Genomic DNA, 13,083 nt, shown 5'->3' on the forward strand with positions numbered 1-13,083 from the left:
GTCAACTGCTCCACTCTGTACCTGCGCTGAATGTCAAAAGCAATGAATGCTACCTGCGCTGGGCGAGATTGGCCAAGTGGCACAGTCATTCTGCAAGGTGTCAAATGCTCAGGAAGCTTCCAAAATGACACTTGGATCAGGGAATTCGCCTTGTGATGAGTAAGAGGATCTCGATCTCCAAGTGGAAGCAAGAAACTCCAAGTGGACTCAAGAACTGAAGTATAACTGAAGTGGGAGAGGACACTAGTCAGCTTCATGCCAGCCTCAAGCTGACTCATCCTTTCTCCAAATCTCCTATATATAGAGCTCTCTCATGAGGTCTAAGGAGGCTGGAATTTTGTGAATGTAAGGAAGTGCTGTTGGTTTGTGCATAGAACTATTGGGTGATTGCTTTGAAGGAGGTGAAGAGGAGATTTCTTTCTGCTGGGAGGTGTTGCTGGATTGGGCCTCTTATGGTTGTAACACTCTCAGAACTTTACTTCTTCCATTAATAAAGCATTTGAGGTTCTTCTATATGCATGTGTCTTAATGGTGTATTGATGCTTGTATATTTGATTTATTCTAATCCTTGAGTCAATTATGGATGTATGCTTCTTGTAGTTTCCCTTTCTTGTGCTTTTGCAGGATCTTTGTGTAGCTGGGCCAGTGAAAGAGCAAGGAGCTGGGAGCAAGCAGCAAAGAGGGAAGATTGGATCAACCATTAGCGGAAGACAACGGTTAGTGGATCCCTTTCTCCTCTCTCTTACATCTCATAAAGAAGTAATCTTGAATAGCTTTGTATTCAGTTGTTGCTGAGGTACTATCACCCTTAGAGTGGGATAGGGTCATTCCGTATTGGATACTTTTCCCTACAACAAATTGGCGACTCCGCTGTGGATCGTATCTTGTTGGTTTTTTGTGCTTTTGCTATTCATTTCATAAACAAAGGGAGTACCGAATCGAACTGTGTTTGAATCCTTCAAATACAAAGTAGAGGGCAGCTACTCTAGCTCAGTTTCTGGGCAAGTTTATGATTTGAAGAGCTGATCCACAAGGACTCTAATAAGCTCTTAGTGATAGCTTTTCATCCTCCTTGTCATCCCTTAGTGTGTCCTTGACTGATAGGTTCTGATTTGAGCAAAAACTGTGAATTTTTGAGCAATCTGTGACCCGGAAACCACCAGAAACGAAAGTTTCGTTCTTGAGTGCAGGCTGTACAAAGGCTGTTTGCATTTCACCACAGTTCCCGAAGGGGCTACCTGCGCTGAAGGTCAAACAGGCAGTGTCCCACCTGCGCTGGACCAGTATTGCCTTGTGCTACTGGTGTTTCCTGCTGTTTCTTGCCCTATTTTCACTCTTGTTTTTGCTGTTTGTTACCAGTCAGTGGGCCTATCTGAAACCAACTTTCCTTGTCACTATTCTGCCTCGGTTGTATAAAAAAACTGTGTTTATTCTTTGTATATTTCTTGTACATCTATAGTTTCCCATAACGAAAGTGAACTAGTCTTGCTGTGGCCTCTTAGATCTAGACCTGTGATAAAGTGTCATTTTGATCTTAAGAGTTAGTTAGTTTGTTGTTCATAGCCGATTGAGCTTTTTCTTTCGCCATATTGGTTTGAATTTATATATTTCTAGTGTCGAAACAAGTAAATCTTAAGGTGTCTTTTGGTTTTGGACAAGCTTGTTTGCTTTCACTTGAAATTGAATTCAAAATTATACAACAGCTTTCTTTTTGCATTTCACCAACATTAAGAAAGAGAAAAGAAATACTTGCATTGTGCATATACATTATGACAGCTTGCATGTTGATTTAGGAAAAAGTGCATTAGTGTGTGCTCTATGATCTGTGTGAAAAGGTGTTATCTTTCTTTTCCCTCAGTAGTTAAGGTTTTCAAAGTTGAAAGTTTGAAAAGCTTGCTTATCATCTTAGACTGCATTTAGGAGTGTTACTATACATCTCGTGGTGATCCATAAAGGCAAACTGCTAAACAAGATCAACCTTAAAATAAATTGAATTTACATAACAACGCATTGAAACATAACACAAACATCTAGAGGTCTAAGCTAGAGACGTGTTCCGGCATCGTTAAACGTGATATCTTAGCGTTGAGTGGTTGTGTGATTCCTCCACGGTGAAGCGATAAGTATCAATACGGACTTGTGCTCCCACGTACCGTCGCGTATATATTGGGAGACCCCTATAGGAACAAAGCCTTTATCCAATAGGAAACCGTGTCGGCCGCCCTACTGATCGCAATGCAGTGAACACAGCATTCACGAAGATCGACCACCCGTACCGTAAAACGTATTCTGTGGTTTTGCGAAAAGTTTGGCATACCCTCTGCCTAGAACTCCAGAGCAGTTTCTTTTGGCCTTTTTCAAACTCTATAACTGAAAAAGTCCATCCGAGCATTTGTCACTTCGGGCTCGTTAAAACATCGAAGGAGACTAGAGTCATCTTTAGCTTTTTCTCGACTCTTAAAAAGTGAAAAAGCAAGTTGTGTCTAAGCGTTGTTATAAAATTTATTTTAAACGGAACATAATCACCTCCTATTCCCGCATTGATCTTAAGTTGAGAACATGGAACGCCCCAACCAAGGAACTCCACATGATGGAAATCCTAGTCCATTCTCCTCTTGGGGAGAAGTTGGTGCGCCCCACATGGCCACATTGTCGCTTCCAGGACTGACAATTGGCCTGCCTATTTGGCTATTCTCAACTAATGTAGTTCAGACCACCATGGTTCCTGAACAGTCGAGTCAACTGTTAGATCAGTCTAGAGCTACCCACCAGCCTTCCACTTCTTATAACTCTTCCTCTAATCCTCCATCTTCGCAAGGTGGGGCTGGCAAAAGCCAAGCTCCCATGGAGAAGAAGGAAAAGAAGAAGAAAGAGAAGAAGAAGAAGGAGCCTAAGGCGACTGGGGGCAAGCAAAAGACATCTGACAAAAACCCACACACAGCACAGACCGGGCCTAAATCGCCATGTGTCATATGTAGAGGGGACCACTTCCATAGAGATTGTCCCTGTATTCCCCGGATACTAAGGGACTGGTCACCTCGTTTGCACAATTTGGGAGCATCAACCTCTGATAGCCATGTTGATTGCTTACCGTCAACCAGCGAAAGTGAAGGTTCAAGACGAAGAGGGGGAGCAAGATCCCCCTGCAAACTGTGTGAAGGTGGTCACGCCATCCACCGTTGTCCCTTCTTAGACGAAGCAAAGAGAGTTTTTGAAGATCGCCCGGTTTCACCGGTAATACTTCCTCCTGGATACAAAAAACTCTTGCCAAGTCCTTCGTTGGTTGAAAACACAGCTGGCCCGCTCAAGTGGTCAGCTGAAGCGTCAGTCATTGAAAGTGAACCTACTGAATCCAGACCAGACGAAAGTCTAAAGGTCGATACGGCAGTTGACCTGGTTCTTCCTTCAGAGGTTTCATCCTCAAATGACACCGTCACTGAAGATTCATCTTCAAGTGACACCCTCACTGAAGAGAAAAAGGATGACACCATCCAGATTCTTTTCATCAACACAGATTCTGATGAGCATCAAGGCAATGCGCCCATTCCTTTATCGCAGGAAGGAACATCGTCAGGATCGTATCCGGCCGTGTATTCGGTCCCACCACCAAGCAACCTGGTTGTCTCCTTTGATTGGAACCAACTAGGCAGACCCCAGTTACCAGCCAATATACCATTCAGAATCATCGTCCAAATTTACAGAATGGTAATGGCTGGAACTATCATTGATGAAGGGGCATCTGTGAGTATCCTTTCCTCTATTTCTTGGAAAGCACTGGGTTCCCCGGCGCTTTTGCCTGAGATGAGAAATCTCTCGGGTTTTGATAAAGGAACCAGTCGACCATTAGGGATCCTCCCCAATGTGCCTGTTACATTGAAAGGGAAGACCGTTCAATTGAACGTGATGGTCGTTCAAGGACCCTTGGATTATAACCTACTCCTTGGACGAGACTATATATATTGCATGGGAGCTATAGTCTCCTCACTCTTTAGAGTAATGTGTTTTCCACACGAAGGAAGAATGGTCAAGCTCGTAGACCAACTTTCATTTCCAGGATCAAGCATCGCAAATAGTCAAATACCAACCCTCAATGGTCTATTCACCCAAGAAATGTCTCCACCCCCAGTCCTCCTTCCCGATGAGTGCGAGTGATTCGGGAAGATAGGACTGGAACCCAGGGGGCATGCATCCTGGTCTGCTTCGGGCAGAGGAAACCTTGGGTATAAAGTAGAATTTCCGCGAAGGAATATGACTAGTCCGTACCCCGTCCATGGAAGGAAGAGGGGTTGTTCTAGAATAGGATTCTTTTGTCAAAGTTATGTGTTTGATGATTTCTAGTCATTCACCTTTATCTAAACAGGTAGGCTACCAAAGAAAGAGATTCTTTTGTGACAGCAAATTGTAACCATCTTTGGGTAAAAGGCAAGCCTCACCCATTAAAACTAATGTTTTAGAGGATAAGTAGGGGCAGCCTCCAAAGAAAGAGATTCCTTTGCTGCAACAAATAGTAACCATCTTTGAGTAACCTAATGATAGACATCGCCAAAGAAAGAGTTTCATTTGCGGCAGCAAATAAAACCATTTTTTGGATAACCTGAAAGAGGCAAGCCTCACCCATCAAAACAAATGTTTTGAAGGATAAGTAGGGGCAGCCTTGAAATTGTACCTTATACCTGGGGGCATGCAAACCTTTTGGAGTGTAAGCAAAGAGCGGTCATTGATCGTTTCCTAACTTACATAAAGAAAGGATGGGGGGCAAAGGTCAAAATTTGCCAAATTATGGAGCATAGCTTATGTGAGGTGCAAGCTCTATAAAAATTGGAATCTTGCAGGAAGACATTTTTTATCCTATGACTGGTATTTCGAGCAGTTTTACCGTGGAATTTATGCTCGTTAAAAAATAGAAAAGCGAGATCCGAGCAGTTTTAGCGTCATAGTTCATGCTCGTTAAAAAATAAACATAAGCTCTTGAGCAGTGTTTTGGCGCATTCAAGCTCTTTAAAAAATGAACCCAGTACCGGTAAATAACCATTGTGATCGTAAATCTATTAGCCATAAAAGCCTTGGTCGTGTTTACACCCGCCACCTCCATTTCATTTGGCCAATTGTTCACCTCCATATGATTGTTTACCTATTTTGAGGAACAACTGCGAAGAGTGATTTCACCTAGCCATCCTTGTGACACTGCCGTGATTGGAAAATTCCAACCTGTACCTGGAATCTGCTGCTATCCCTGTTTATCACTCGTTCCTCAAGAGACGAGTCTTCTTTGAGCTCTTTTCATCTGACTCGTAAAATATGAAAAGTTTGCTGAGTTCTGGCCTTCCAGCTCGTTAAAGTGACCGGAAGAGCTATCCCTCCCGTAGATTTTAATCTTTTTGGACCTGAGGGATTATTGCACAAAAAGGTCGAGCGCTTGTTTTATTCGGCTCGTTAAAGTTATCGAAAATTCATCCCTTCTGTAGTGTTTTATACTTTTTCGGACTTAAGGGATTAGATGACGAAAAAGGAATTTTGGAGTTAACTTTCTGTACCTTTTCAGACTCTCTAAAATTGAAAAGGACCGAGTTTTCCTTGTCATTAGACTCGTTAAAATGATTAAATAGCGACAAACTTGTCTTTAGACGAGAACGAGTTTCCCTATCGCTAAGCTTGTTAAAACATAGCGATGGGCTTGCCCGAAGGGCAGGTTATAGAACAAGCATATGTTATCCTCCTCAAGCTTGACAAAAATAAAGGGGTACTGGTCAGAAATGACTGGGGAAAAATTGGGAGAACCTCAAAGCTTTAAGGGTAGCAAGTCGCTCTTGAACATGACATTTTGTCCTCCGTATCACATCGGGTTGGGTTGTTTCATTCACCGGTCTCATCACCATGGTCCTCGCCAAACCATCCACATTTGGGGTAATGCTACCGATCCATCACATCAGTGTCGTTATATGTTCAAGAGATGTTGTTCAGAAAGAGTCAACCGTGTCCCATCCACTGCCATACATTATCCTTCATCCACCCATGATCGCCACCCTGAATCATATTTCACAGATTGTTTTCACCTCCACTAAAATCATTAGCTCCGTTCTGTGTCACTGATGTGGGATTCATTAAGTCCCTCCTTTGACGGATCGCTTCTTGTCGACTTCAGCTCATTATCCAAGAAGTTGATCTAGGAACAACCCCCTCAGTACTTTGAAGCTTGCATGCCTCAATGGCAAGTTTCTCACTTCCGGCGACAGGTATACATCAATGACCTTCGACCAGAAGATTTTGCGTGGTGTTCGACGCCAAGTCCTTTATTCACACCACGTGAATTGTACTGCAGTACCTTGAGGGTCATTGTCATTATTGGTGATTCCTCTCGCGCTTGTTAACGGTTTACATTATTGACCGGTAATCAAGCGATGTCTTTCCATGTTCGACTTCAGCGCAATTCTCACATGGATCGACTTGTACTTAGAGTGAAGATCGAACGAGTTTGAAGACCCCGGATCTAGTTTCATCCATCCGGGCTGCGATATATATTCAGGAAATATAAAGACATTTGTTATGTACATCATTGCAGCAGATGATCATCCTACTCAAAGGATGATAATTTCAGCAGAGAATTATCAGTCTACCATAAGACGATCGTCTGTTCTATGTACCAAAATGAATTTATAAAGCTGAGCATGGGAATGCCCGTCTCAGCTAGATCATGAAAGCAGAATGAAAAATAATGTATTGTATTGTATTTTATTACAGGGCACCTCTCAGCGATTGAATGAACTTCGAATCCTCCTGATAAAGCATTTCACCCGATAAACGACCTCATACTTTAGGGGGCAACTGTTATAGACATTTTTGTGCCTTACAGCATGAAGCATGAAATGTCAATAATATAAGGGATCCAAAGTCCCTAAACATGTTGTTCCTACCCCTAGAGGAACAAGGTCAGCAAACCACAGCACTGAAAATCAGTTCTCCACCTGAAAACACTCAAAAACAAGCTATTTCTGGATCATGTCAACTGCTCCACTGAGCATCTGCGCTGAATGTCAACTGCTCCACTCTGTACCTGCACTAAATGTCAAAAGCAATGAAGGCTACCTGCGCTGGGCGAGATTGGCCAAGTGGCACAGTCATTCTGCAAGGTGTCAAATGCCCAGGAAGCTTCCAAAATGACACTTGGATCAGGGAATTCACCTTGTGATGAGTAAGAGGATCTAGATCTCCAAGTGGAAGCAAGAAACTCCAAGTGGACTCAAGAACTGAAGTATAACTGAAGTGGGAGAGGACACTAGTCAGCTTCATGCTAGCCTCAAGCTGACTCATCCTTTCTCCAAATCTCCTATATATAGAGCTCTCTCATGAGGTCTAAGGAGGCTGGAATTTTGTGAATGTAAGGAAGTGCTGTTGGTTTGTGCATATAACTATTGGGTGATTGCTTTGAAGGAGGTGAAGAGGAGATTTCTTTCTGCTGGGAGGTGTTGCTGGATTGGGCCTCTTATGGTTGTAACACTCTCAGAACTTTACTTCTTCCATTAATAAAGCATTTGAGGTTCTTCTATATGCATGTGTCTTAATGGTGTATTGATGCTTGTATATTTGATTTATTCTAATCCTTGAGTCAATTATGGATGTATGCTTCTTGTAGTTTCCCTTTCTTGTGCTTTTGTAGGATCTTTGTGTAGCTGGGCCAGTGAAAGAGCAAGGAGCTGGGAGCAAGCAGCAAAGAGGGAAGATTGGATCAACCATTAGCGGAAGACAACGGTTAGTGGATCCCTTTCTCCTCTCTCTTACATCTCATAAAGAAGTAATCTTGAATAGCTTTGTATTCAGTTGTTGCTGAGGTACTATCACCCTTAGAGTGGGATAGGGTCATTCCGTATTGGATACTTTTCCCTACAACAGTATCATCTGAAGGTGGACCTTCTGAAGACAAGACTGGGTTGACTGCCATCTCAACCTATTGACTTTGGTCTGGTGTGGACTCAGAGGGTATATCTTCAATGATAGGTGCTTCGACCGACAACAATGGTGTGTCAGTCAGATTTTCAACTAGCGATGGACTTGGCAAGAGTTTCTTGTATCCAGGAGGAAGTCGCTGCGAGGAAGCAGGATGGTTATCCAAGAATCTTTTAGCTTCATCTAGGAAAGGAAAACGATGGAGGACATGATCACCTTCACACAGTCTACAAGGAAATTTAGATCTTACTTTCTTTCCGTTGGCTTCGTTTTCACTAGTTGATGGTGTGCTCTCAACATGATCATCAGCAACTGAAGACACTAGATTGTGCAAGTGGGGAGACCATTCTCTCAGGATCTGTGGGATGCAGGGACAATCTTGATGATAGTGGTCTCCCTTGCAAATGACACATGGAGATTTAGGTTTGGAAGGTGCAATGTGTGGATTTTCGCTAGATGATGCACGGTTGCCCCCTTTTGCTATTGGATTCTTCTTCTTCTTCTCCTTCCCTTTCTTCTTCTTCTCACTTACCTGGTTTTTAGCATTACTAGCTTCACCAAGCGAGGAGGAAGAAGGAGAGGGAGAAACAAAAAAATTAGAAGGTGGGGAAGAAACTTCATCTGGTTGTTGATTTGATTGTTGAGGAATGACGACAGAGGTCGAGAAAAGCCATACTGGCAGGTCAATTGTGAGTCCTGGAAGGGACAATGTGGCCATGTGTGGAGCACCAACATCCCCCCAAGAGGAGAAGGGACTAGGATTTCCCCCAAGGGGAAATCCTTGATTAGTAGACTCCATTTTCTCAACCTAAGACCAACGAGGGAATAGTGATGTTATTTTGATTAAAATAAATTTTATGACGCTTTGACACAACTTGCTTTTTCAATTTTTAAGAGTCGAGAAAAAGATAAAGATGACTCTAGTCGCCTTCGATTTTTAATGAGCCTGAAGTGACAAGTGCTCAGATGGACCTTTTCTTTTAGGGAGTCTGAAAAGGAACAAAAGTGACTACTCTGGAAATCTAGACAGAGGGATTACCAAACCAATTCCAAAATTGCATAATATTTTTTGCGATACGGCAGTCAATCTTCCTGAATGCTATGTTCAGTGCATTGCAATCGATAGGGTGGAAAACATGGCTTCCTAAGGATAAAGGATGTAGCCTATTGTGGTCTCCCAATATATACTTGGCGATACGTGGGAGCACAAGTCTATACTGGCACTTGTCATCTCAAATAGGAGGAATCACCCAACCTACAATGAAAGCAATAGTTACCAGGCTTTATGACGCCGGAATACGTTTCTAGCCTAGACTTCTAAATGTTGTGTGTTAGGTTCCAAAGCATTTTTATGTTCATTAAGGTTTATTTTACAATTGATCTTTCTTAAGAAGTTTTCCTTTAAGGTTCACCACGTGATGTAGATATACAATTCCTAAATATGCAATCTAAGATGATAAACAGTCGTTTACTTTCTTTTTGCAATGAAAATCCTACTACTAAGGAAAGAGAGATGAAATTCTTTCAACATAGAGCAGAGAGCACACACTAGATGCACAATCAACTTCAGCATGTAGTCTAAACACAAATGCACATGCATGTATTGTTTTTCTGTTTCCTTAATGTGAGAATGACAAAAAGAAAACTAAGTATAGATCTGAACTATCTTCTTCCAAAGCGACAGTACTAACAATTTTCTCTTCAAAAAACGAAAGGAAGGCTAAGACAACACTTTGCGATTTTTAATTTAAAACTACTTTTGACACTTGAAATACTAATTATTCAAATCAAATACAATGGAAAAAGTGTAATTGACTATCTAAAAGAGGAATGCTTTGCGACACTCTTTTCTTGACTGAAAACGACACTTGTGACACTTTCAAATGAAAAGACGACAGGTCGATTAAGCTACTATTTGCAAAGCAAAACTGTAAATGATGAAAAATACATAAAAAACATTCATAATTCCTTCTGATGGAGGCTGAATAATGCAAAGGAAGATGGTTTCAATAGAGATACATTGATCATAGACAGCAAAACTACTGAATAAAGCTGAAGACAATGAAGAAAAAACCAAATCTGGAGGCATAAACAGTCTCATTCAATCATCACACCTGTAACACAAGGAAACAGGGATGCATCTCACCTGCAACACATGGGAGGTGTGATGCATCCATATTTCCAAGAAGAGATAGTCCAATGATCCAGGGACGAGACTGAGCTTGGTTTTCACTCACAATTTGCGGCTAATTTTAGGGGTTTAGGCTGAGCTAATGATTGTCAGTAAACACAAAGTATAGGGGCTGATCTAATGAGGTTATTTGAGCTACCACTAGGGCACTTAGGATGTTTGTAAGCTAGATGTTCAGTTCATAAACCAACCCAGAGATTGACTGAAGCAGCGTTGATCTAATTTGTAGTTGCATAGCAAAAGGAGTTCGAAGGCTAGCTGGCTTAACTTTAGGCTCCGTCTGTGGTTTATAAAGCAAACAACAGTAATAAAACAAACAAACTATTCGCTCCCTAGTGGAGTCACCATTTTGTTATCAGGAAAACTAGTGTCCATTCATAACTGCTAGTCCCACTAAGAAGGGTAGCTATCTTAGAAACAAACAAACTAAATTTACTTGTGTTTTTCTTTATGAGAGATAGATAAGAGAGAAGAAGAGAGTACCAACCTCAGTCTTTTGCTAGTCTCCTTGCTTGTTTCCTCTCTCCTTTTATAGAGATTTCGCCACTCCTTTCTTACTTGTCCTGCTTCAAAGAACACCTATAGAGTCAAGGTAGCAAAATACCATCAAAGCATAGAGATCTATAACCATAAACAATGTAGGATCAGATGTACATTAACCATATAAATGCATATACAAATACAAGATTCAGAGATATACAAGCACATGGAGGAAAAATAAAATAGCTTTATTGATATAAGTAGTAGAAGAGAGGATTACAACCAAGCTGTCTGATCTAGCATCATCCTCCCAGCATGAAAGTTCTCTTCACCTCATACAAAGCAAGATCACCCAACGATGTCTTCAAAGAGAAACCAACAACACTTCCTTACAAATTACAAAATTCTAGCCCCTAGATCTCTAGGATGAGGGATCCATATATAGATGTTTGTAGGAGAGTGAGTCAGCTTCTGGGATTTTGATTAGTGTCATTTCACTGATAGTTCTTGGTTCCACTTGGATATTTCATGATCTCTTACTCATCCCTGGGAAAATTCAGAGAGGAAAGTGTCATATGAGCAATTTCTAGAAGATTCTTTGAGTTTCCACCTAGCAAACTGCTTCTGCCATTTGTCTGCTCTCACTCATCGCACCCTACAAAAGGGCTTTCCAGTATGCATCCCACCCCCTATGTGTAATAGGTGAGATGCATCACCCCCTATGCATGGAGCAGTCTATATGGTCCAGTTTTGACCAAACTGAGTAGTTTTTCATGGAGAACTTCTGGGAGATGATGTAATCAGTTGACCTTGTTCCTTTAGAGTGTGAAACAACACTTTTAGGGGTTTAGAAGCCCTTGGTTTATGGACATATGTGATTGGGGTTGCAGTGCCCAAATATGTCTATAACATGGATAGAAAGGTAGGATTCCATGACAAAGAAGAGGAGCTCACATCAGAAGCATGGGATGTCAGGGAGGCCTTCAGGGCCATCAACGATGAGGAGATGGACTAAGTTGCTCAGAGGATGAGCAACACCTTTAGTAGGGGGGTGATAATGAGCCCCATAAATGGGTAATTATATGTGCTCATTTTGCCTCCTAACATAGTTTAATCAGCCATTCTCTTAGCATATTGCATGTTTTTTTATTATATTTATGCTTATAGAGTGAGTTGGGTTGGTTATTATGCCATGGAGTCTAATATGTGTTTAATGCAAATTTTTGTTGAATTTTGGAGATAAAGTCAAAGATTTAATGGACAATTGGCAGAAATAATTCGAAATAGACAAGGGAGAGGATTTATTGGAGGGTATTCCCCTCATTTATGAGTCCCCACTTTGAATTCTCCCTCATGCATCTTGGAGCACAAACAACCACATTAATGCACTAAGAGGCAGTCAAGCAAGTGGAGGACAACTTCTGTTTATCTCAAGTTTTGGGAGCCAAGCCTCCCTAATTTTAAGGAAGTTGTTGGGAGCTTCAGTTGTATAAGTAGAGAGGCCTAGGGCCTCATTAGAAAGTTGGTCAAATTTTTGAAATTTTGTTGCGGCTTTGCTTTGCTCAACTTCGAGCTTACTTTTTCATGTAGTCGTATTATTATTTTGATAATAAAGATGAGATCCTTTTTGAACTAGCACTGAGTTACCTTAGAGGGCTGAAGCTCTTGGGTTAGGGCCCAATCCAAACAGCCAATATCCTCTTTTTTTGTATTTTATATGCTTTGTTTCAGTTTATTGATTAGTTGTTGTTAGATAAATTTCTTTCTTGGTTAAGAATAGGTTGCTTTTGGTGATTTAGAAGGTTGTTTTCATTTCAGTTTTCTGTAGCAGGTTGAATAGTGATAGAAAGAAGATAAAAAAGGCCATCAAAAGAGCCTTGGCCTCCTTTCCTCCCCTTGGAACCATGAACTGAGGCCAAGACCCTCTTGTTGCCACAAAAAACATAGATTTTCCTTCCCCATATGATTTCTAATGTTGTAGTTTGTTAGAATGTTAATGCTTCATTTTAGATCTCTTTCACCATGCTCATTTCTATATTTGCAATAATTTTTCTTTGATGCTTTCTTTCCATGCATCATTTCTCAGCATTTACTTTCATAGATTAGAGTTTAGACTAGCTTGATGCAAAATTCCGTTTTTTTGATGTACTTAGTTTCTTTGCTTACTTAATCTCATTGTTTGATTTTCAGTTCTCTTGCAGAAATTCTCTTCTCAAAACAAGTTAGCCAATCAGCCATCATAATATCTCTTTGATCTATGCCACACAAGCCACCTAGAGTTCATCTCAAATCTACCTTAGTTTTCTGTACTTTTCCATAGACTTTCCTCTCCTTCCTTGAACAAATCTAACCATATTTCTCTCTCCTAATAATTCTTGATGGACCCTATACACCTTAACACATCATCCTAGCCTTCAGCTACCCTTTCCACCCACTTTCCTACCTTCAAAACCTCCAAAATTGCTCTCGGC

This window comes from Pinus tabuliformis, chromosome 1_1 (genome assembly GCF_031772625.1).
Source record: "Pinus tabuliformis cultivar Carrire ecotype Pingquan chromosome 1_1, CPIR1, whole genome shotgun sequence".
In the NCBI taxonomy this organism is placed as follows: Eukaryota; Viridiplantae; Streptophyta; class Pinopsida; order Pinales; family Pinaceae; genus Pinus; species Pinus tabuliformis.